This window comes from Lepidochelys olivacea, assembly GCF_965140295.1.
Source record: "Lepidochelys olivacea isolate rLepOli2 genome assembly, chromosome: 1".
Taxonomy (NCBI): domain Eukaryota; kingdom Metazoa; phylum Chordata; order Testudines; family Cheloniidae; genus Lepidochelys; species Lepidochelys olivacea.
Genome location: NC_140411.1, coordinates 285,308,485 through 285,335,177, shown reverse-complemented (window position 1 = coordinate 285,335,177; position 26,693 = coordinate 285,308,485). Strand labels below are relative to the sequence as shown.

The 26,693-nt window shown below is 43.4% G+C and overlaps 1 long non-coding RNA gene across 1 annotated transcript; it reads left to right on the top strand.

The window, feature by feature from the left end:
* Positions 1–3,434: 3,434 nt before the first annotated feature.
* Positions 3,435–14,180, top strand: LOC311519407. The gene is made up of 2 exons (XR_014711267.1): positions 3,435–3,890; positions 12,738–14,180. It is a non-coding gene; the product is annotated as an uncharacterized lncRNA (long non-coding RNA).
* The last annotated feature ends 12,513 nt before the right edge of the window (positions 14,181–26,693 follow it).

The following is a 26,693-nucleotide window of genomic DNA, read 5'->3' as shown; positions in this document are numbered from 1 at the left end:
ACCTCCCCTCCCGAAGGTAGGAGAGCACCTGGGACCTGCGGAGAGCCATCCTACAGCCCCTGGTGTTCAGGGTTACAATGATGAGAGGTGTCATGCGGAGGGCTGGGGGGGTGGGGAGTTCTCAGGGGTGGGGGTACTCATGGCCCCCGGCGGGTCGCGTAGCAACCCGTGTCCCATCCCGTGAGTAAGTAACTCTTTCCGGAAGCTGCGGGCCCGCTCGTAGGCCGCGGCACCGCCCTTCCCTTGCCCTCTACCCTCCCTCATAAGGGCTCTCGCGGCCCGAAGGAGTCGATCAAAGTCCCCCCATTGCTGGAGAGCCAGCTGTGCCCTATCGCGGGCACCACGGCATCGTTTCAAGAACTCCCGTAATGCATGCTGCAGCTCATGGGGGGGTAGGGTTACAACTCCCAGAGCAGTCCCTGGTGGGGCTTTTGATGCAGCTTCGTGGTCCGCTAAGGCGGGTAGGCAGGGTGCGGACCGCCGACGGGGTGTCTGACAGGCTGGGGTTATTAACTCCATCTCGTGCCTTGGGGCGGACGGGGATGGCAGGGGGAAAGGTGCAACTCCTGGGGAGTCGCAACTAGAAAACATAAAGACTGCTCCCTGGGGGGAATCTGCAAAAGGCGGAAAAGAAATAACCCCAGGGGCGGCGGTAACCTTGCAGGAGGAGGGAGACTGAACCGGAATAGGGGTGGGGGCAGGGGCAGAGGTAAGGCCCTGGGCTTCAGGAGGCGCACAGCGAAAAGAAGGCGCCTCCCGAGCAGGGTCGGGGGTGAAGGGGCAAGGGAGGGGGCTCCGAGGAATGCTAGGTACTGGCTCCGGGGTGGTCGTGGCAGCCATGGCCCCAGGCGGTAAACCACTTTCCGTGGGGTGCTCACCCGGAAAGGCAGTCAGGGGGAAAGGGCATGGGGAGAGGGGGCCTGGGGTGAGATTGTCCAAATCGAGGCCGGCCGGCAGTAAATCATCCCCTCCCTGGGTGACCGGGGTCAAATCCAGGGCTTCAATCTCTGCGTACACAGAGGAGAGGCCAACTCCCACCACCCCAGGGGCCTCTCCGCTAGGGCCCGCCTCGGCGGTCACGTCGGGGTTCGTTGGGAGTTCAGGTGGTATCTGGTTAGAAGGGGCTTCCCCCGGGGCTTCGGAGGGGAGGGTCCCCCGCGGAGGGGGGATTCCACCCTCCAATGCTGGTCTATCTTCACCTCCCGACACCAGCGAATGGATCTCACTCGTGGCCGAGGCGGGAGGCTCAGGGTCGGTACCTCCCTTCCTGGTCTTCCGGGGGGCTTCCGCGTCAGATGAATGCAGCGGAGCTCGAGCCCTCCGCTTGCCTCGCTTCCCCTGGACTACAGTCCAGCCCTCCATGGCATCGTCCGGGGGCTGAGTAGCAGGGGACGGAGCGGGGCGCGGAGGCAGAGGTTCAGGGGTTTGGGGGGGTAGCGGTAAGGCAGCATTAGGGGCGGGGGGTTCTCCTAGGGGCGAGCCCTCTCCTGCACCCGGTAAAAGCTTTGCCACACCCCCCTCCATAGGCTCTGCCGAGGTGGTTACGGCAAGAGTGGGACTCCCGTGGTCGCCCGGGCGTTGTTGGAGGGGTGCCTCTTGGGCCCGGACGGGGGCAGCGGTGGATCGGGTGGGAGGGGGGGTGGTGTCGGGTGCCGGGTGGCCAGGGGTGTCGGCAACAACAGGGCCGATATCCCGCCGGGTCTCGGGGGTCTCAGGTGCCCCTCTCCCCCGGGCCAAAGGGCAGTCCCTGCGGACATGCCCTGCCGAGCGGCAGAGGTAGCACCGGGCCTCTCCGGTGGAATAAAAGACCCTATAGCGGGCTCCCTGGTAGGGAACTAGGAAGGACCCCTCGAGCGCCTCTCCGTCACGCACCCCCGCCGGCAGTAAAATCTGCACTTGCCGGCGGAACGATAGGACGTGACGGAGGGCGGGGTCCTTGCAGCCTAACGGGAGAGGGCTAATAACAGAAACAAGCTTCCCCAGGGCAGAAAGAGCAGGTAACAGGGCAACATTAGGTAAAAAGGGAGGAACGGAGGTGAGGACGAAGCGAACGCCCAGATCTTCTAGCGGTTCTAGGGGGAGAAACACCCCCCCCACCACTAGGCCCTTCTCCACCGCCTCCTGGGCGGCAGTCTCCGAGGCCAGAAAGAGAACGACCTTCCCATACATCTTGGAGGCCGCCACAATGGCCATGGGTCCTACCACTTTCGCCAACGCCTGCACGTATGCCTCCACGTGGGGCGAGGCGGGTACTAGGAGGCAACGGACACCGTGCTTCCTGGTCAGGGCGGGAAGAGGGCCCCGACTACTAGTAATGGCAGCGGAGGCAGTGGGAGGGCGAGATGAGGAGGCGGCAGGTGAGGGGGGGCCTGTCGCCACCCGGGCATACGTCCTGGGGGCCGGGGGAGGGATGGTCGCAGAGCTGGTGGAGGGAACAGCTGGGAGGGGTGCCGCGATCGATGACGAGGCCACTGTGGTGGGGGCGGCCTCTGCCACGGAGGGTCCAGCGGCATTAGCGGGGCCCTTCCCTTTTGGCCCGCTTCGATTTTTCCGTCTAACTGGGGGGGGGTTCCTAGAATCTAGTGGGGCAGGAACCAGAGCAGCAGTAGTAATCGCCCCGGTGCCTCCCACTGCCGATGCCCCAGCGGGGGCGGTGGCAGGGGTTCTAACAATGGAGGCGGTGGGGAAATCTTGAGGGGTGGGCAGGAGGGTAGATGGGGAAGGGGCAACCAATTTCGGTGGAGGGGCCTTGCGTCCCTCCTTCTCTGCCATTGTGAGCAGGGAGAGACAGGGAGACACTGGGGGGGGGGGGCAAAAATCGGGGTCCGGTAGTAGGGGTAGGCTGTGGGGTAAACAATCCGGGGGGGGGTGGGGGGAGGACAACCCACCACAAGTGTCCAAAGAGTCTCGCTTGGTTGGTTATTATGCCTGGGCCAAAAGGCAAAGTCCAAAGCAAACAGCTGGATCCGAAGGCAGATGGCAGATTGCCAGCAGGGACGAAGCAGCGGGGGCCGTGATAGTTGTAATAGTGGTGGGGGGGTTGGGGGCACCGATGGATCTGGGGGTAGCTCCCTGCTACACCCCTGTGCCGCCGCAGGCGCAGCTGAAATGCAGTCAACTCCCCCCCCCGAGGGTAGAAATTCAAAAGAAATCCCTCAGTCTTACGGCCTCTCTCCACGATGATTCATAGCTGCCCGGGAGTTCTCCGGCCTCTGGCGTCTGCTACAGCTGTTGGCTCTGTCCCAAGGCTCTCGGAAAAGGTCCAGGCAAAAAACAAAACAGCTGGGTCTGGGGGGGTCCACTCCCCTCCCCGGACAGCAGGTTGGCAGTCCTCCCCCCCTCCTCCGGGGGTTTCAAGTAAGCAAGGAGCAAAGTCCAAAAGCAGGCACCGGGGGGGGGGGGGTGCTGGCGACCGGCCAGCACACTGACGCAGCTCAAAAAAACGGGAAAAAACGAAACCAAAAAAACAAAGCGTCCGGCCCAAACGCGGGGGGGGAAACTAAGCAAAAGGAAAAGTGTGAAAAATCCGGGCCGGGGGGCTTTAGGAAAGAAAGGAAAGCAAATAGCTCAGGAGCGAGTGAAGAACGATTCCGGCTCCTTAACAGGGAAGGGTCCAGAACAATCAGGAACTTTCTGGAAACAATTAAGGCAGACAGGCTGATTAGAACACTTGCAGCCAATCAAGAAGCTGCCAGAATCAATTAAGACAGGCAGTCTAATCAGGGCACCTGGGTTTAAAAAGAAGCTCACTTCAATTTGTGGTGTGCATGGGAGGAGCTGGGAGCAAGAGGCACAAGAAGCTGAGAGCGAGAAGGCGTACTACTGGAAGACTGAGAAGTACAAGCATTATCAGACATCAGGAGGAAGGTCCTGTGGTGAGAATAAAGAAGGTATTGGGAGGAGGCCATGGGGAAGTAGCCAAGGGAGTTGTAGCTGTCACACAGCAGTTACAAGAGCCACTGTAGACAGCTGCAATCCACAGGGCCCTGGGCTGGAACCTGGAGTAGAGGATGGGCCTCGGTTCCCCCCATCCCTCCATCCCCCCAACTCCCTAGTTGATACCGGAGGCGTTGACCTGAACTGTGGGTTCCACCAGAGGGGAAGGTCTCTGGCCTGTTCCCCGATCCACTAGGTGGATCAGCAGAGATTGCGGGGATTGTTCTTTTTCCTTTTCCCCATGCTGGCCAGTGATGAGGCTAACTGAGTGAATGGCAGATATGAGCCACGAAAGTGGCCAAACTGGGGGGTCCCGTGAACCTCTGAGGCAAGCAAACCTGCCAATGAGCGCAGGACCCACCAAGGCAGAGGAGGAACTTTGTCACAATATTTATACATTAACATTACTGTATTTTGTACTTTTACTGATATTTGTCTGAAAGGTGAGCACCTCCAAATATAGACCAGTGGTTTTCAAACTTTTTTCATTTTTGGTGCCCTAAAAATTTGGAATGGAAGTGCAGACTCCTTTGGAAATCTTAGACATACATTGCGGATCCCAGCACAGGTTCAAAACCACTGATATAGACCACTACCAAGTAACAGGAAAGGAAGCCTGGATCCTATTCTTGGCTTTTTCCCTTGATGCATCTTTTTCCTACTCTGTAATATTGAGAAATTAATACTAACCTACCTCACAGGGGTGTTGCAACGCTAAATTTATTAATATGTTACCACTGCCTGCAATTTGATGGAAACTAACTCAATAAAATTGCACAGAGATTCTGTTACACACCTGCAGGGCTGTTGTCCATTGAATTACCGCCACATAAGCAGTGCTGAAGAGATTGCAATAGGGGAAGAAATATACAATGTATAATTTTGCATTGCTCTCAAATGCAAAGTTACTCGCAGAAAATTAAAAAAGGTAGCAAAACTACCTTTGGAATGAAAAAAATAAACATCCCTTCATAAATGGTCATGTTAGAAATGGTCAAAACTGCAATGGCGAATGCAAATACAAAAAAAAAGATTTAAAATATTATTTTTAGCAAGCAAAATCACTGATAATTTTGGAAAAACTTATTGTTTAGTTCTATCTAAAACACATTGCAATAATATAACTGGCCTCTGAAAGAAAAGGATGATAAAACTTGCCAAGTGCAGGTAATAAAAAAACATTCTTAGTGACCACTGTTGCCTCGATATTTAAAAGCTGCTGGGCTGTCACTTGTGGGATGCCAATAAAATTTCCACCATTTTTCTGTAGGAAGTATGTATGAACTTATTTCTGTGGAATTCTCTCCCTGGGTATATCTGCCAGAAACCTTCTGTGATTGTCTGTTGTTAAATCTCAGCACAAAGATTTCTATTTGAGGTCAGTCCATCCGTGAATGTTTTGGCCTTTCCTACTCACTTGCTCTTCTTCCCTTTTGGATAATTTTATTTTAACCATTTTGTTTACTATTTTGATTTGTTTCTGGGTCCCTTGTCTTCATGGCTGGGAGCAGGCGGCAGCCACCCAGGTTTCTCAGCTCCCTGAGCAGGGAGTGGAGAACCTCCAGACAGAAGCCCAGCTGGGAGCAGGGAGCCACGGGCAACTGGGCTCTAGCTGCCTGGCTTTCTTGTCAATTTGACTCCATCATGGAGCCGTGAAATTGACAAGAGAGCCAAAAGCAGATGTAAGTAATGCAGTGTCAACCTGTGGAACTCCTTGCCAGAGGATGTTATGAAGAACAAGACTATAACAGGATTCAAAAAAGAACTAGATAAATTCATGGAGGATAGGTCCATCAATGGCTATTAGCCAGGATGGAGTTGCTACCCTCTGTTTCCCAGAAGCTGGGAATGGGTGATAGGGAATGGTCATTTGATGATTACCTGTTCTGTTCATTCCCTCTGGGGCACCTGGCCTTGGCCACTATCAGAAGACAGGATACTGGGCTAGATGGACATTTGCTCTGGCCCAGTATGGTCGTTCTTATGAAGTGTCTACACAGACACTATGTCGTCTAACTACACCGACATAAGGCCAATGTCTCTCAAGGAGATAGAATTATGTCAGTGTAGTAGGGCACTTGCATCGGCAAGACAAGGCTGTAGTATGTACACTGACATAATTAGGTCGACATAAGCTGCTTTTTGTCAACCTAACTGTGTAGTGGAGACTGGGCCTAAGAAATTAACTAGGTCACATTAGAAATGTAAAGGAAATTCTTACATTTCAAGGGACAGGTGGTAACACTAGCTGGCAGGAATGCCACTGGTTATTGTGATGGTAAATACAATTAAAACAGAAAGAAATTATCCGTATGTTGCATTGCAGAATTTAACAAGAATGTTGCATCCAAAATGGTAATTGACAATGAGTGAACTGCTAAAAAAGTGATGTATATTATCCCTTTTAAGGTGTATTTTTTTAGTACTATGAGCAACTTATCTGTCATGTAAACAACACAGATATAAAAAAAATGACCAAAGAGTAACAAGCAATGAGAAATGTGGTAATTATTATAATTTAAACATCTAAAGAAGACATCACATCTCTGAAATATCCCACAGTTATTTTCAAACTAGTGAAAGCTAACGAGGAAATAAATATGCACTGTGTGAAATATAGTACAGATCATTCTGAAAAGGAGAAAAGACAGACATAAAGATACATCTGAGCTATTACTTTAGAAAGGTTTTAAAAAGCACTGCTCTAGAGTAGTTTAATATTCTTACTTCTTAATAATACTTGTGGACACCTGTTCTTAAAAAGACAACTGCAATCTATAGGCCTGATTGTCCTCTCATACCCCACTTATCTGAGCTTCTGCTGCAGCTTGAAGGAGAGAAAGAGGGTGAGAAAGATGTTTGCCTTATTTGGATTGGGAAAATTCAGTATCTTATCATCTGAAAGAGTTTCCTCTGGTTCAGAGTCATAACATAACAAGAGGAGACACATAGCTACCTAAGGAGAAGCAGAATCAGGGAATACATAAAAACAGTCATGTCATTGTCTCAAAAAGGCAACTTGTACACATAAGGCCAAACCTCCAGCTGAAGTAAATCACTGTAGCATCATTGAAATAAGTACCCCTTTCCAAAAGAAAAGGTCCTCTGGTAGGCCCTGACACATGCTGGCCAGCACCAGAAATTAGAGATGGATATGACTACAATTGAGGTAGAAGAAAAACGTAGAGAGTTTAATGCACACAAATCCAGGAGACCAGATAATTTTCATCCCAGAATACTGAAAGAAGTGGTACATGAGACTGCAAGTCCAGTAGCAGGGATTTTTAATAAATCTGCCAATTTCAGGGGTAGCACTTTATGACTAGAGAATAGCTAACATTGTACCTATTTTTTAAAAAAGGAAAGCAAGTGATGCAGGTAACTACAAACTTGTTAGAATATGTCTACACTGCAATAAAAGACTCACAGCAGTGAGTCTTAGAGCCCGGGTCAACTGACTTGGGCTCATGGGGCTTGGACTGCATAGCTAAAACCAGTAGTGTAGACATTCCTGCTCAGGCTCTGAAACTGGGTGATGGGGGAAGGTTTCTGAGCCCAAGGTCCAGCCCAAGGAGAAATATCTACAAAGCTGTTAGAGCCCCAGAGCCCAAGCCCGCAAGCCCAAGTCAATTGACCAGGGCTCTGAGACACAGTGCTGCAGCTTTTTTTTGCAATGTAGCCGTACCCTGAGTTTGAATGCAGAATGCAAGGTTTTAGAATAAATTGTGAAGGAAATTGATAGAGGTAAAGGGGAGGTAGTGCAATATGGGCTTATCAAAGATAGGTCATGCCAGATTAATCTAATTTCCTTCTTTAAGAAAATAACTGATTTTTAGGTAAGGGAAGTGCAGTAGATCTCATCTACTTGGTCTTCAGTAAAGTATATGACATGGTGCCACATGGGAAATTGTTGAAGATGGGGATCAGTACAAGCATTTTAAGATGGATAAGGAATTGGCTAAAGGGGAGAAGGCAATGGGTTGTGCTGAAAGCTGAATTATCAGCCTGAAAGGAGGTGCTAGTGGAGTTTCTCAAGGATTGGTTTTGGGCCAGTATTTTTACGAATGACCTTGGCACAAAAAGTCAGAGCATGCTAATAAAATCTGTTGATATGAAGTTGGAAGGTGTGGTCAGTACAGAGGAGGACAGAACATTATACAGAAAAATCTGAATGAGCTTGAAGACTGGAGTGGCAGAAATGGGATGAAATTCAATTGTACAAATTGCACAGTCATACACTTAGGATCTAATAAGAAGAATTTATGCTACAAGCTGGGGACTCATTAGTTCAAAGCAACAGAGGAGGAGAGAGACCTGGGTGCGTGGGCCAATCACAGGATGGTTATGAGTCACCAGTGTGATGCGGCTGTGAAAATGGTAAATGTGATCCTAAGATGTATTAGTCAAGGCATTTCCAGTTATGAGAGAGCAGTATTAATGTCATTATACCAAGCACTAGTAAGACCTCATCAGGAATACTGTGTACATTTCTGGTCACCGATGTTCAAGAAAGATTAATTTAAACTGGAACAGGTGCAGAGAAGAGCCACTAGGATGATCTGGGAAAGGACTGTCTTATGAGAGGAGACTGGAAGTGCTTGGCTTGTTTAGTCTAGCAAAAAGAAAACTGAGATGGGATATGATTGCTCTTTATACATACATTAGGGGAGTACATATCTAGGAGGGTGAAGAGCTATTTAAGTTAAAGGACAATGTTGGCAAAAGAACAAATGGGTATAAAGTGGCCAAATTCAGGCTGGAAATTAGAAGTTTTCTAACCATCAGAGAGGTGAGGTTCTGGAGGCAAACAACTTAATTGGTTTTAAGAGCAAGCTGGTCAAATTTATGAGTACAGTTGTATGATGGGGTTGCTTGTGATGGTGGGGAACAGGGCTAAACAGCCCGGTTTATGTCTTATGTTCCTAAAGCTCATGACTCAGGGTTTCTACCAGCCACCAGAAGGGGTTTGAAAAGTGTTTTTTTCCCACATTGTATTCTTGGAGGGTTTTTTTTTAATCTGCTTTCTCTGAAGTATCAGGAATGGCGACGACTGGAGATGGAACACTGGGTGGGGTGGGCGATGGCTCTGAGCTGGCACTGAGCATTCTCTGTCTCTCAGGTGCTTGGCTGGCTGGCTCTTGCTTACATGCTCAGGGTCTAGCTAATCACCATATGTGGGGTCAGGGTGAAATTTTCCTCCTGGTCAGGTTGGCCAGAAAGTTGGGTTTTGGGGTTGTGTTTTTTGTTTTTTTTTTATTTTGCCTTTCTCTGCAGCATCTGGGTTTTTCTCATGTAATCGTTTTACTGCCATTGTAGGAGCCTTGGGTATTGGTGCACCTCTGTCCCTCCCATTTTCTGCTTCTGGCACATAATAGTCTAGTGTCCTGTGAGCTGTAATACTTTGGTCTTATTTTGGTTGCTGAATTTAGCATGCAGGTGCTGGGTGTTGTTGGTGGCCTGTGATATCCAGTGGTCCCTTCTGGCCTTAAATACTACAACTCTTGATCAGCACCACTCTACTTCCTGGGCTGCACAGCTCCAACCATTGTTTCTTGCCATATAAATGTTTCCCTCCTTCCTCACCCCCACAAAAAAACAAAACAAAAAAAACCAACCCAACCAGCTCCTTCCTCTTTGTTTTGAATAACAAGCATCCATTATTTAAACAATAGTTACTGAAGGGGTCCCAGAGGCCAGACCAGATTATATTGATAGTAGACAATGTCATCTCCTGTTGACCCCAAAACAAGCTCTAATAAAGGCCTGTTTGTGGTTTTACATTTTATAGAGGAGAAAATGTAAAAGATATTCCACTGCTTCCAGATTGTTCCATATTTTTTTAGCTATGGAGCTCAAGTTTAATCACTATACTGTTTCAAGGGCAGGCACAGTGTCTTCACTTCCTACATAAAGTACTTTTTCTCGGCATTGCAAACAGTACATATAAACTGAGGGAAACTGAGGGAAACAGATTTAGTATTAAGTTGACCACAACTATGGACTCAATATGTACAGTTCAAAAACATAGAACTGGAGTGGACTGTGTACATAAAATAAACATGTTAAACCACTTTGTATATATATATATATATGAAAGCACATCAAACAGCTTTTGTAAACCTCTCCACATTTGCTTCTCTAACTTTTCAGAAGCTTTACTGAACAAATCTCCCCTTGTCTTGTTTCACCCATGAGAGAGAATTTATTTATAATGCCCATGAAAGAAAAGGATCATATATAAAGCTTGAGTAAGGTGTGGGTTATTTAAGATTTTCTTCCTTCATTCCTTTACCATCCTGTGTTGCTGAGGAGACATGCTGCAATGTTCTGTAGTTAAAGTTTCCTAAGTGTTGAAGGCTTCATGCCCAGACATATTGCATTACTGTATTCCATCTGAAAGGTGATGAATAACTGAGACCAGGTCATCATCATCCTCCAGGATCGGACAGACTATCTTAGCCAGTAAAAGATGATGATAGAAGACATTGCTGCTATGTGAGAACTGAGAATCAGCTAGGAATCCAAGAATACTCCTGGAATATGGACCAAACTGACCAACTATGGGACAAAGGAGATTGCCCCATGGATGCAAACTCTTCAAAGAACTTTCATCTGCCCACTAGGATCACCAGTGTCTTGTTTGGGTTCAGCTTGAGCCAGCTGTTCTTCATTCATGAACTGAGATCATCCACGCACTTCGCCATGCAATTTTGTATATTATTATATATCAAATGGTTGGCTATGACTCAAGTCAGGAAGTGATTAAATGATACATAGTATATATGTTATTTAGGTAGATAAACACTGTATCATAACATATATGTACAAAGGGCAGAGTTAAGGTTATATCTGCAACAATAACTTGACATTTCCTTAATGGCAGTAACGTAACTATTTATACTTAATATTATTTTTAAATGTTTTTGTGTGGAATAATCTAGTAACCTGTATTAATTTAATGACTTAATTCATTCAGTTATGCCTTTAACTCTATCAGTTATGTGGTTTTGAATATGTACTATGTTGTTTGAGTCATTTCTTCCCACAGATTACAAAAAGTTCTCTTCAAGCTTTAATGAAAATCTTCCATGTAAGTGAACGGCCATCAGTGGTTTGGAACCAGTCTGTACTGTGAGATTTTGTCCTTTAATTTTGGATAAAGTTGTGTATGGATGAATAACAGAACAAGGACACTGTTAGATTTATAAAGTAGTAATGTCAAAATGGTTAATGGAATTCACCAGTTCAATAAACTGGATTACACTTTAGTAGGACAAAAGATCAACGGAAACCTATTTATATTCATTGAATGAAGGCTGTAACAGCAACCACATAGTGTTTCCCCTCATCTTTAGGCTCATTAGCTATGGGTATTAGATTTGTTAGGTACCATAACATCCAGATGTTTTTGGATAACTCAGCTGACATTTTATCCATGTGTACACTAAGTATTAATGGATTGCAGGTGCAGAAATGCAATCACCACTCTGGGTTTTGGAGAGTTTTCAACACAGCCAGTACCTTCTGCACCCTCCACCCCACAAGGTTTTTCAGAATTTTGATGCGTGAACAGACAGAACAAAACTCTTGCAAAATTATCCAAATTCAGCTAAATATTGCTAAGTGATTCACTTCTACTGGCACAATATCTTCATGTCTTAAAACAGAATTCAGCCTCAGGTGACCAACTGATCCACCACAGAAGTTATGAGTTCTTAACTGGAAATTTCAGGAATCTCAATGGAAGCTGAAACCCCTCCTGACCCATTTAACTTCTAATGGCCTGGCCTGTGTTTCATTGCTAGGACAGTTCTGGGAAGGCTGTTCTTTTGCAGTCAGTTGATTTTGAATTACAACATATCCTGGACCGTTTTGAGTGGGAGGTAGAAGTGAAGAGTTTGGGAATTTTTACACCATTTCTGCTCTCCTCAGTACAAAATATTGAAGAAGTGCATTGGTTGAAATTATTATGGCTGTGTAGGGGAGAACATTCTGGTTTATTACAAAATACCTAAAAGTATTTTTTTGTTATTTAAAAGATGAAGCAAGGCAAAGGGAAACTTTAATGATTTACCTGTACTTTGTTTGTAACCTGGTTAATCTGTATATCTGTTAGCACAGGATAAATGTTACCCATACATTTTATATATAAACCTTGATAATTTTCCTACCCATTTTGTTAAAATTTCTCCATAAGAAAAGAAAATCCTGATCAGACTTCACTAATTTAGGAACAGATTTTGCCAACTCTACTTATCTGAGTATTATGTTACTCCATATGTAGTCCCTTTGGGCCAGATCACTTCATTGAAATCAATAGAGGCCCGTTTATACCCTTTGAAGATCTGCTCGTGATTTTAATGGCTCTGTGCAAAGTAAAATACTGCTCAAGCTTAGTAATGGTGATAGAATCAGGCCCTTCCTAGTTTGTGGTTACCAACTTGGGGGCCAGATCCTGCCACCCTTACTCATGGGAAGCAGTACCCTACTTTTTCCATAGCCACAATGAAAATGTGATCTTGGGTGGTTATTTCAGAGCTCTCCAAGCAAAAAAATGAGGCCATCTGTTCTTTAATAGAAGACATTTTGCTGTCAGACATGCCCCTGGACTTAAAACAACAACAACAACAACAAAAAACCCCAAACAAAGAATTACATTTCCTTCAGCCAAAAAAAAAAGTTAATGAGATATATATGAGATAAAGTTAATGAGTTATAAGAGAGTTCAAGTAAAAGTCTTTGAATTCACAGGCCTTAATTAGTTCATTTGAATAAGTTTGCTGTCTTGATTTGTTTTTCAGCTGTGGGACTAAGTGGAGGAGTCAGTTTTACTGTACTCAGGAATGCTTCCTCTCTCTGCCACTTGAGATTTATGAGAAAGAAAAGAGATTTGGTACTCCACATCAACTTGAGATTTTATTGGATGTTCATGGTCAGTGGTCGCAGTTAATGTCACTCAGCTGTCTGTTTTAAATGACAGCTTAAATCCACAGTTGGTCCAGAAATAATTGTTCAGAAACTAGTCTCCAGTTGTGTGTCCAAGACCGAAAGAATGTGAAACAACTCAATTTCCCGAGAACTGTCTGCCTAAGAACTTTAGAAAGAGGAATGTGCATTGCCAGTGATCCATCTCACAGAAGTCCAGTAAATGAATTTTGAACTCAGCAGTCAATCAGCTCTAAAATATAAGTATGGTCAAACTCACTTTTACCTAATTTTGAAACCTACTCAAACATCCTGGGCCTGACATTTCATCTTGAAAACTAACATTTTGAGGGTTGCATTCTGATGAGGAGTGATTTGATGTTTTAATAGCCAAAAGGGGGGGAATAAAGACATGAAATCCTGAGGATGAAAAATAGAACAGCATGAAAAACAGATTTAGGTATGTCTACACTATGAAATTAGGTCAATTTTATAGAAGTCGATTTTTAGAAATCGATTTTATACAGTCGATTGTGTATGTCCCCACTAAGCGCATTAGGCCAGCAGAATGCGTCCTCACTACTGTGGCCTTGCCAACCAGTATGTAAACCGCAAGGGGTACTTCTCAATGGTGCTGCAAGCACTGGTGGATCACAAGGGACATTTCACCGACATCAATGTGGGATGGCCGGGAAAGGTGCATGACACTCGCATATTTAGGAACTCCGGGGTGTTTGAGCAGCTGCAAGAAGGGACTTACTTCCCAGACCAGAAAATTATCCTTGGGGATGTTGAAATGCCAATAGTTATCCTTGGGGACCCAGCCTACCCCTTCCTCCCATGGCTCATGAAGCCGTACACAGGCAGCCTGGACAGTAGTCAGGAGCAGTTCAACTATAGGCTGAGCAAGTGCAGAGTGGTGGTAAAATGTGCCTTTGGATGTTTAAAAGCTCGCTGGCATTGTTCGCTGACTAGGTCAGATCTCAGAGCAACCAACAGTCCCATTGTTATTGCTGCTTGCTGTGTGCTCAATAATATCTGTGAAAATAACGGGGAGATGATTTATGGCGGGGTGGGAAGTTGAGGCAAATCGCCTGGCATCCGATTTTGAGCAGCCAGACACCAGGGTGATTAGAAGAGCACAGCTAGGCATGCTGCACATCAGAGAGACTTTGAAAACCAGTTTAATGACTGGCCAGGCTATGGTGTGACAGTTGTGTGTGTTTCTCCTTGATGCAAACCCACCCCTTTGTTGATTTTAATTCCCTGTAAGCCAACCACCCTCCCCACTTCGAAATAAAGTAACTATTGTTTTGAAACCATGCATTCTTTCTTTATTAATTAAAAAAAAAGAGATAATGGTCAAGGTAGCCCGGGTGGGATGGGGGAGGAGGGAAAGACAAGGCCACATTGTTTATTGTAGTCACACTAACAATCAAGCTGTTTGAATGACAGCCTTCTGTTGCTTGGGCCATCCTCTGGAGTGGAGTGGCTGCATGCTTGGAGCCTCCCCTCCCCTCCCCCATTCTGGGCATCTGGGTGAGGCAGACTTGGAACTTGGGGAGGAGGGCAGACAGTTATACAATGGATGCAGCGGGGGTCTGTGCTCTTGTTGGCTTTCCTGAAGCTCCAACAGATGCTTCATCATGTCTGTTTGCTCCCCCACTAGCCTCAGCATCGCATCCTGCCTCTGCTCTTCACGCTCACTTAATTGTTTCCTGGCCTCTGCCACTGAATGCCTCCATGCATTAAGTTTTGCCCTATCAGTGCGGGAGGACTGCATGAGCTTGGCAAACATGTCATCGCTAGTGCGTTTTTTTCACCTTCTAATCTGCGATAACCTCAGGGATGGAGATGATAGGGGGAGCATAGAAACATTTTCACCTGGGGGGAGATAAAAAGGGAGAGTAAAATTTGAGATGATACATTTCTGAGAACAAAAGGGAGTCTCTTTCACAGTGAATCAAGCAATTCACAGCAGACAGCACATGTGCTTTAGGTACAAGGTCACATTTTGCCTTTTATATTGAGCACCTGGTGGTATGGTGACACACCACACACACATGGCTGGGCAACAGAATTCGGTTTCCAGGCAACCATGGTAAGTCTTTTGGTATGCGCAGTTGGCTTCTTATGCCTTCATAACATCTGAGAATGTTTTCAAACTGCAATGCCCTCCTATCCCAGAGCAAGCAATGCCAGCTGGGTTTCACATTTAAAAGGAGGGGCTGTGGGTTTTGGGTGGATGTGCAGCACACCCCTCCTCCCACCCCTCCACATGGCTATTCTCTGGGATGATCTCTTTTAGCCAGTGGAAACAACCCAGCATGAATGGGGTCCTTTTACTGTTCCCTTACAAAAATTCCCCTATTTCAACCAGGTGACGATGAATGATATCACTCTACTAAGGCTAACACAGAAAGATATATATCAAATGGTGCTTGAATGCGACCAAAACCTAGGACCATTCGCTGCCATGCTTTGTGCTGCAATGATTCCAGACTACTTGCTACTGGCTTGGCATGGTAAAGTGTCCTACCGTGGAGGACGAAATAAGGCAGCCCTTCCCAGAAACCCTCTGCAAAGGCTTTCAGAGTTCCTCCAGGAGAGCTTCATGGAGATGTCCCTGGAGGATTTCCGCTCCATCCCCAGACATGTGAACAGACTTTTCCAGCAGCTGTACTGGCCGCGAATGCATCCCAATTCTTCAGGGCAAATCAAACATTAAAACTATTGCTTTTAAACCCTGTACTGTAGTTACAAATATGCACTCACCAGAGGTGCCTTCTCCGGCTTCAGGGTCGGGGATCCTGCCTTAGGAGGGTACTGGCTCCAGGGTGATGAAAATGTCCTGGCTGCCAGCGAGAACGGGTTCACCGCTTGCCTGCTGTGCATTCTTCTCGTCCTCCTCCTCCTCTTCCTCTTCCTCATCCACAAAATCCTCCTCGCTGTTGCATGAGACTCCTGCCTTGCACGTGTCTACAGATACTGGTGGAATAGTGGTAGGGTTCCCCCCTAGAATGCCATGCAGCTGATCATAGAAGCGGCATGTATGGGGCTCTGACCCGGAGCGACCATTTGCTTTCTTTGTCTTTTGGTAAGCTTGCCTGAGCTCCTTAACTTTCACACAGCACTGCTGTGTGTCCCTGTTGTTGCCTCTCTCCAACATGCCCTGTGAGATTTTGGCAAATATATTTGCATTTCTTCTTTTTGATCGGAGTTCAGCCTGCACAGATGCTTCTCCCCAGACAGCAATCAGATCCAGTGTCTCCCTTTCAGTCCATGCTGGAGCTCGTTTGTGATTCTGCGGGGACTGCATGGTCACCTGTGCTGCTGAGTTCACCATGCTGACCAAACAGGAAATAAAATTCAAAAGTTCCCGGGGCTTTTCCTGTGTACCTGGCTAGTGCATCGGAGTTCAAAGTGCTGTCCAGAGCGGTCACAAGGGAGCGCTCCTGGAGGCCAATACCATCGATTTGCATCCAGACTACCCCAAATTCGACCCAGAAATGTCGATTTTAGCACTACTCCCCTCGTTGGGAAGGAGTACAGAAGTCAATTTTAAGAGCCCTTTAGGTCGACGGAACAGGGTTGGTTGTGTGGACACAGTGATTTTTAAATCAGCCTAACTTGGCTAAATTCGACCTAACCCCATAGTGTAGACCAGGGCTTAAAGAGCCTGTGGAAAACTGTATCAGAAATGGGAGGACAATTCTAATTCAAAAATTTTAATATAGAAAGAGACATGGTATATGTCATTCTTTAAAGTAAGCCTGGATATATTTCTAAAATATATGCTATAACTCAAATAGAAGTTATGGGTTTGATGCAGAAATTACCAGGTGATGTTCTATGGGCTATGCTATTCTGGAGGTGAGACCAAGTGACGATAATGATACCTTCTGACCTAAAAAAAACCCTATAATCTGTGAAAACCATATGTAAACCACTCTCTTGTGCCAGGCTAGCTGTTTAGAGGTTCTTCTGACCCTAATATATAGCACAGGGTTCCCTTTACCTGTGTAAACATGTTTTAAACTGAATCACCACAAGAAATAAAAAGAGATTTCAAAAATAAGTAAAAATGGATTTTTGAACTTGAATGACTTTTTCACACCCCAAACAATATTTAGAGAGTTGCAAAGCCTCATGCTCCATAAGGTTTATCAACAAAGCACTGTGCTCCTTCTAACCCAGTGGTTCTCAAACTTCTGGACTGGTGACCCCTTTCACATAGCAAGCCTCTGAGTGCCACCCCCCTTATAAATTAAAAACACTTTTTTTATATATTTAACACCATTATAAATGCTGGAAGCGAAGCAGGGTTTGAGGTGGAGGCTGGCAGCTCGCAACCCCCCATGTAATAACCTCACAACCTCTTGAGGGTTCCCGACCCCCAGTTTGAGAACTTCTGCTCTAACTCAAAGCACTAAAAAGGCTGAGGATACAGCTTCCCTCCAAAATGGTAACCTGTCTATAGAGATTATTATGCCAAAAGCAATGGAATTGTATCTTGGCTTTGTCTGATTTAAAGTTTCCAACATAATAGCAATTCCTTTTTCAACAGAAATTCTTACAAAGTAAGGACATTCCCTTTTAGAGTGTAAATTTAGAAAAGAATTGAAGCAAAGCATTGATAATAATAACTTATCTATTTTCAAATGGGTGTTCTACCTCAAAGGCAGCTTCACTTTGGCCTAGATCTTATGCTAACACTATTCCATGTTGCTGACTATAGGCTTTATTTTTAGCTACTCTCTTCTGACCCCATTTAGGTTAAGTCTGTTGTTTGCTGTTCTAAAATCTGATGTTCTGATGGTTTCAGACATATCTTAAATCTTTGAAAAAATTGATAAAAGCTGACAAAATTAAACCGTATTAATCATGTAAAATGTTTAATTAGTCACATTGTTCCTGATTAGATGCAAAATCTTCAGCAACAAGATAAGTGATAAAAATTGCAGTGGAAAGTGACTTTTAAGACCAGCAGACAAGTCCAGCTGCAGTGTTTCTTTCTCCTTTTACAGTCTTCAGCTGTTTCCATAAATGCTACCTCTCGGTAACCATAGGAACAGTGTCCATTGTGATTTCTTAAAGTGGAAGCACAAGACAGTGCCTACAGTAATTTCTTCTAAAGGAAAATATATGAACATAATTACTTCCTAATTATTATATACAATATCTCACATAGCATATTACATGTTCATGTTCTCTGTGCCTGGATGAAGAATTAGATTTGTAACCTTTTCTCCACTGGTGATTGTGATATATTTTAGATTGGGGAAAAAAGAATGTCTGGAACCCACTTGCAAACAGATACTAATGTTGGCAATAAAGACTTTTTTGATTTTTTATTCATGTTGGAGTTCGTGAACTTCAGCTCCTCCTCCAATCCTGAAATGCTATTGTTCTATGCATCCCTTCATCCCTACCCTGAAGCCACTTGTGATTGTCTTTCAGAAAGGGAAGCAGCTTGGACCAGCAAATAGGGTGATGAAAAGGGAATCAGGAGACATTGGATGTATTCCAGAATGTCCTACCAACATTCTGTGTGACCTAAGGAAAATCACTTTAGCTCTCCACTAGAGCTGGTTGGGAATTCTTCAGCAAAATGTTTTTCATCAAAAAATGCAATTTGTCAAAATCAAAGTTTGATGAAACTTTAATCAGGAAGGTTCCTCAAGTCCAGGATTTAACTTGTGGTGAGACAGACAGACTTTATAGTCCAGGGGTTAGGACACTCACCAAATTAAGCAGGTACTCAAACCTAGGTTTCCCAAATCCCATTCGAGTGCACTAGCCATGGGGCGGGCTATTGGGCATGGGGAGTCTCTCTTGTTTGTTTGTTTTTTTCATAAAAAGTTCCAAAAGGGCCCCCTTTTATTTGGTTGTGCCAATGCAGAGCGAAAACAAATTGCCATAACCTTGAATTTTTTTAAGAAATGGAATTCTTGTTTTCCAGGAAGCCCTACTCTCTACACCCCATTTTCACAGCTGTAACACAGGTTTAATGACTCCCTCTTTTGTGAAGGACTTTGAGATCTATAGATGAAGTGAGCGATAGAACATCTGAACATGGTGCTTCAAACTTTATAAAGACAATTAAAAAACAAGCCATGTGCAAATGGAATGTCACAAAATCTCTGCCTAGAGATTTGCTTAAATAGCCTCCCAAACAAAGCTTACATAGCCTGCATTCCATTTCTGAATAATAGGTGAGATGGGGAAGAGAACTGTGTCCCTCCTGGACTCCTGAGGTTCGTCCCATTCCCTGTCCCCCACCAGATTTAAGCCCTCACCTATTCCCCAATGCCTTAGAACGTACACTCCATCATTCCTACCAAAGCAAATGTAATGGGAATTGATTTACAACCTGCCAATGCAACTCTTTAAGTGGCCAAGGGTTGAGCAAACTCATTGTCTTGAACAGGATGTTAGTAGAAAAATCCTACCCATACTAAGCCACAGTAATAATATAATACATCTAATTTCTCTTCCGGAATTTAGTACAGGTACATCAAGTTTTTTTCATTAAAATCAATTAAAACTTTTAAAGAACTTTTGTAACTATCAGCTATTAGTCTGTGGCATCGCTTTGGAGAAAGGCTGAAGCTCTGTCCCAATGAGTTGACAGTTTCCTTCTCCATGCTTCCCATCTACAAGGTCAGAGTTCAGGTTTTTTTCTCTGCCTCTAACAACTCTCCTAGATAAATCAGATGCCCCGCTCAGTTTGGTATGAACCAAAAGAAATTAACAATTTTACAGCAATAAAGAGTTTTTTAATGTACACCTAGATGAATACTACAGAAAGTGTAGCTAGACTGTTTCCAATCTTAAAGACACCAAATATTAAAAAGATACTTGGATTTATAGCATGGTAGAAACATATCTATTCTCCCTTGAACCCCATTCAGAAGACAAAAAAAGTAATGATAAAAAATATTGAAAATATAAAAATTGCCCAACCAATCTGTAAAAGCAGAATAGAAGCAATTGCCTCTGAATTGCTGTAATACTTAGAAGGCAGAAAAGAGAAGCAAATGAAACTCAGCCAAAGTTTTAAAGTAGAGCTGGTCGGAAAATGGGCTTTTCAGTGAAAATCTGGAAACTAAAATATTTTGACTTGAAATGATGCTGTGGTGCCTCATGGATGTTGTAGTTTGGGTGTTTCATGCTCCCATTCTCTTTTTTAGGCCAGGGTCCCAGGTCTCCTTTGATGTACCGCCTCTCATGGTGAGGAAAGACAGTTACATCATGGGAGTCCCTATGTATGGGGAGACTTTGGCAAATCAGTAAAGTGCCTGAAACCACTATGGCTTATTGCTAAAAGCAGCCAAGTCAGCAGGCTGCAAATTGGCCATTCAGCACTCTCAGTTTGACCAAGGCAGGAGGGGAGGGAGTGCCACAGAAAGGGCAGCTTGACCCCGCGTCCTTCCTGATATGAATTGTGTTGAAGTGGCTGACACATGCATTTTAGAAGAGCAGGATGTGCCCCAGGAATGTCTACTGGGGCCTCAAGGCTGCAAACTCTGGAAAAACCCACACCTGGTTAATCGATAATCAGAAGGAACCTCTTGCTTGACCATTGAAACTGCTTACTTAATAAGGTTTCTTTAAGGGATATGTCATTCTATTACTAATGTATAAATAAGGGGAAAAAGTCTGAGGTAACTGGACTCTTTTTGGACTCTCCCTCTGGATACATCTTGCAGTCCCCAGAAGCAGACAGAAGATTTGGCCACCGGAAGCCTGCCACTGTGTCACTCGAGAGCCACACTCAGCTTTGGTAATTATCAAGGGTTGGGGGTGTTTTACTAACCTGCTGCAGAAGTGTGTAAGTGCTTGAGACTAAGTAAAGTTTAGCTTTAAGTGAAAGCACTCTTGTGTTGTCCTGTTTGTGCCAGCCATCTATCGATTGGACGGCCATGTCTCCCCTGATTTATTTCTGACACCACCTCGCACAGAGTAAAAATTACCAAGAGCTTTGGGTTGAAAGAAGCCCAGGTAACTCTTAGTCATGGTACCTTATGGGAGATGATGTCCAGTTGGGCAGCATGGTCCATAGAGAAGGAAGGGATAACCATGAGGAAACCAAACTTCAACTCCTCTGAGTTGGGATATCCAAATCAAAATATTTTGGGGTTTGGGGGCGCTTTTTTTTTTTGACAAAAATGTCCATGGAAGTTAGACACTTTTCATGACAAATGTTTATTCCAAGCCCCAATTTTCCATCAAAATTGTTTTTTCAATAATTTTTTTTCAACAAACTCCCATGGAAAGGTTTGATTTAAACTCATTTATAAAATAATTGCTCCTATATCTGTTACCTTGTCACCCAGAGCTCTCGACTGATCCATGGAATTCTTTTTTCGGTAGGCCACATCATCTCCTCAGCATGTGCTTCTTTTTTCGATCTTGTTTTATTAGATTTCAATTTAGAAAGCCCAAGGAGAAGGAGAAGGCCCAACTGGTACTTATTAGTGACATTCTTAATAATTATGGTAGTTCAATACCTGACCTTCTACTTCACACTATGCTCCATCTGCCAGTCTTGCTCCTTTGTCCCCCTCACAGCTTCTCCTCCACCCAATATATTAAGAGCTATTGAAATAATCTAAGGAGATATTTTATTTGCAGTTATGGTATTGTGGGGCGCATGCCTCAGAAATGACTTATCTAAGGCAGACACATACCTTACAGCACTAGCTTCTGTGTGAGTCACTTAGAGAGCACAGGTGACACTTGCTGTTTGCATGTGGGAGTTTTCATGGCTAGAGCCACCTGCCTTTTACAGCCACGCATGTGCTATACACTGTGCATGGGCAAAACAGTTCTGTTGTACTTCCTATGTCTGCATGGTGTTCTCATTCTTTGTGTTTTTGTGTTGAGATGTCGCCTCACCACCATGCAAACAATTATTCTATTATGATAGACTATTATAAATAATAATTATTCTGTTATTATAGAATAATAGTGAGGCACCATTTACTCCTTTAATCACCTTTTCCCCACTGTTGGTTGTACTATTGACTCCTTGATTTTTGTAATTACAGTGAAGTAGAATCCAGCCAAGCAAATCTGTAGAGAGTAGAAGATTGCAGGAGTTAAGAAGAAAATAAAAGTGTAACTCTCCAAATCCCTAGCTCCCTCTCACACAAATTACAAAAACAAAAAAATGCAACATAGGAATTTATCCAACCACCAGCAATTAGGTACCTCTGTTCCACATTTATTTGGAGGAATGATGAATGTTTTGTATACTCTTTCCTTCCCATCGCTTGTATTTTTCCATCCTCTTCTTTTTCGTCATGTTGAATGCAATATCCTGATTCATCAGTTACATTGTTCTTTAGCCTGTACAATCAAATTGGATTTAACTTGGAGCTAAATATTTTTGTAAAACAATTAAAAAAATTAATCATGATTAATTACACGATTTAAAAATTACTTGAGATTAATTGTGCAATTAATAGCACTGTTAAACAATAATAGAATACCATTTATTTAAATAGTTTTGGATTTTTTTCTACATTTTCAAATATATTGATTTCAATTACAACACAGAATACAAAGTGTTTATATTTATACTTTATATTTATTTTGATTACATATATTTGCATTGTAAAAGAAAAAGAAAATATTTTCAATTCACCTAATACAAGTACTTTAGTGCAACACAGAATACAAAGTGTACAGTATATACACTTTATATTTATTTTTGATTACATATATTTGCACCGTAAAAGAAAAAGAAAGTATTTTCAATTCACCTAATACAAGTACTTTAGTGCAATCTCTTTTCATGAAAGTTCAACTTACAAATATAGAATTATGTACAAAACGTAACTGCATTCAAAAATAAAACAATGTAAACTTTAGAGCCTACAAGTCGACTCAGTCCTATTTCTTGTTCAGCCAATTGCTCAGACAAACAAGTTTATTTACTTTTGCAGGAGCAAATGCTGTCCATTTCTTGTTTACAATGTCACCTGAAAGTGAGAACAGGCATTCTCATCGCAAGGTATTTACGTGCCAGATATGCGAAACATTCGTATGTACCTCATGCTTCAACAACCGTCCAGAGGACATGCATGTATTCTGATGACGGGTTCTGCTTGATAACAATCCAAAGCAGTGTGGACGGATACATGCTCATTTTCATCATGAGAGTCAGATGCCACCAGCAGAAGGTTGATTTTCTTTTTTGGTGGTTCCGGGTTCTACAGTTTCTGCATCAGGTCTTTTAGGACTTCTGAAAGCATGCTCCACACCTTGTCCCTCCCAGATTTTGGAAGGCACTTCAGATTCTTAAACCTTCAGTCGAGTGCTGTAGCTATCTTTAGAAATCTCACATTGGTATCCTCCTTGCATTCTATCAAATCTGCAGTGAAAGTGTTCTTAAAATGAACATGCTCTGGGCCATGATCAAAGAATGCTATAACATGAAATATATGGCAGAATGCAGGTAAAACAGAGCAGGAGACAGACAATTCTCCACCAAAGGAGTACAAGTCAATTTTAATTAGCACATTTTTTAACACACATCATCAGCATGGAAGCACGTCCTCTGGAATGGTGGCCAAAGCATGAAGGGGCATATGAATGTATAGCATATCTGGCATGTAAATACTTTGCAATGCCAGTTACAAAAGTTCCATGCAAACACCTGTTCTCACTTTCAGTGACATTGTAAATAATAAGCAGGTAGCATTGTCTCCTGCAAATGTAAACAAACTTGTTTATCTGAGCAATTGGCTGAACAAGAGGTAAGACTGAGTGGACTTGTAGACTCTAAAGTTTTACATTGTTTTATTTTTGAATGCAGTTATGTTACAAAAATAAATAATATAAAGTGAGTACTGTACACTTTGTATTCTGTGTTATAATTGAAATCAATATATTTGAAAATGTAGAAAAACATCCAAAAATATTTAATTAACTTCAATTGGTATTCTATTGTTTAACAGTGTGATTAAAACCACAATTAATTGTGATTCATTTTTTTAATCACGACTCATTTTTTTGAGTTAAGCACATGAGTTAACTGCGATTAATTAACAGCCCTAATTTTCTCAGATACAAAAAATTAGTTTCTTTGGCTCTAATTTTTCCACTGGTACATTCAAGATTTAACCCCCCTTTAACTGTCCAGGCTAGACATTGCTGTATAAATGATATGGAGCAACTATCCTTTATGCTAATTTTCTTCTTCTTAGATGCTACTTGCTTTTGCCTCCTTTCATACATTCGTAGTGTATGAGGTCTTATTAGATTGCATTCTGTTGGTGCAGTGGGTAGAAGACCAAGCCAAGAGACCCAGATTCTATTCCTGTCTCTCTCTGTGACAACCTGGGTGACTTTGGACAAGTCACTTCAGTGCTCTGTGCCTCAGTTTCCCCTTTAGTAAGACAGGTTGAATGATAATTAACTTCCTTTGCAAAAAGTTTTGACAGCTTTGGATTGACATATATGTGCTGAGTATTATTTTTTGTTCTAGGGATATGAAGGATTCAGTCCTGCAAGGTGGTGAGAACTTTTCAGCAGTGCTGAGTGTCCATAATTCTCATTAAAATGAGTGGACATTGAGCGTATTCAGCACATTGAAGGACTAACCCCTGTGTATGTTTTATTTCCACTATTCAAAAGGTTTCCTTCTGTATTTTTGTGTGTATATAATTCTTTAATGATGTTCTTCTGCTATATCATTGCCTATGAATACAATCTTTTCAGGGTTTCTCATCCGTATGCATTTTCACTGTATCCTAGCTTTAGCTATCCAACCCAATGCTTTTCTAATGTGCAGTACTTGCATAAAGGGATATAGCTGACTTCAGAATCAGGAAAGGTCTAACAAAAGGGGTGGTTCACAGGTTCTGCAGTGTGGTCTTGACATTTACAGTTATGGCTTGAATTATAGAGTGGGCAGAAACCTCTGGGTTTCATGCTGGGAAAAAATTATGGCAAATTAAAACTTTTGGAAATATAATTTTCATTTCAGGAAGTTTCACATTGTCAAGGTTCCTCCCCCACTCTGAACTCTAGGGTACAGATGTGGGGACCTGCATGAAAAACCTCCTAAGCCTATCTTTACCAGCTTAGGTCAAAACTTCCCCAAGGTACAAAATATTCCACCCGTTGTCCTTGGACTGGCCGCTACCACCACCAAACTAATACTGGTTACTGGGGAAGAGCTGTTTGGACGCGTCTTTCCCCCCAAAATACTTCCCAACACCTTGCACCCCACTTCCTGGACAAGGTTTGGTAAGAAGCCTCACCAATTTGCCTAGGTGACTACAGACCCAGACCCTTGGATCTTAAGAACAATGAACAATCCTCCCAACACTTGCACCCCCCTTTCCTGGGAAATGTTGGATAAAAAGTCTCACCAATTTGCATAGGTGACCACAGACTCAAACCCTTGGATCTGAGAACAATGAAAAAGCATTCAGTTTTCTTACAAGAAGACTTTTAATAAAAATAGAAGTAAATAGAAATAAAGAAATCCCCCCTGTAAAATCAGGATGGTAGATATCTTACAGGGTAATTAGATTCAAAAACATAGAGAACCCCTCTAGGCAAAACCTTAAGTTACAAAAAAGATACACAGACAGAAATAGTTATTCTATTCAGCACAATTCTTTTCTCAGCCATTTAAAGAAATCATAATCTAACACATACCTAGCTAGATTACTTACTAAAAGTTCTAAGACTCCATTCCTGTTCTGTCCCTGGCCAAGACGACTACAGACAGACACAGACCCTTTGTTTCTCTCCCTCCTCCCAGCTTTTGAAAGTATCTTGTCTCCTCATTGGTCATTTTGGTCAGGTGCCAGCGAGGTTACCTTTAGCTTCTTAACCCTTTACAGGTGAGAGGAGCTTTCCCCTGGCCAGGAGGGATTTCAAAGGGGTTTACCCTTCCCTTTATATTTATGACACACATATTTGTTGTTTTTCATGTACGTCAGCCATTACTTATTACATAGAAGCACCTTAAAGGTTTTATGATGTTTTGTTTAAATGATAATCTAAAGAGCTTAATGTTGAGTGTGGACAGGCAAGAAGCATACTTTTTCCTTCTTAATACAAGGGGAAGAACTATTACAACCAGATCCTAATTCTGTTGACCTTATTATTAGCTTTTCTATAAAAAGGGTAGAGGCAGGGGCGGGGTCACAGGGCTGTCAGACTAACTATTGGTAGAAAAACAAAGACATTTTGTTTCTGTGGAGGCAGGAGTAAATGTTTGAATCCTCTGTGATTACATTTATAGATTCTTACAATTTAGGGGCCACAAAGGACCCTTAGATCCTCTAGGCAGACTTCCTTTAGATTACAGAAAATCTAATTTCTCCCAGTTACTCCTGGATTAAGCACAATACATTTTGGTTGGCTAAAGTGTATCATCCGGAAAGACAGAGTCTTGATCACATCAAGAGATAGAAAAGATACTTAAAAGAGATACTTCCCTTGGTAGTTTGTTCCTGTAGTTATTACCACCACTGCTCAAAATGTGAGCAGCCGATGGCCATGAGTGTGTGCCTGCATTCTCTCTTTACCTGTTTGTGGTGGGTCTTCACTGACTCAGCCCTCTGGCCAACTCATACATAGTCTGTCTGTGAGATAAAAGCAATGCAAACCTCTTTTGGGTACAAGTCCAACAAGGGCCTCTCTCCGTGCCCTCTGTGATGTCGCTCACAGTTTGCCCCTGCTCCAGAATAGAACAGGGCCTTATTTCCAATTTGAATTTTAACTTCTAGTCATTAGAGCTTGTTATGCCTTTCTCCGCTGGATTACAGAGCCCTTTAGTACCCAGGATTTTCTCCCTGTGAAGG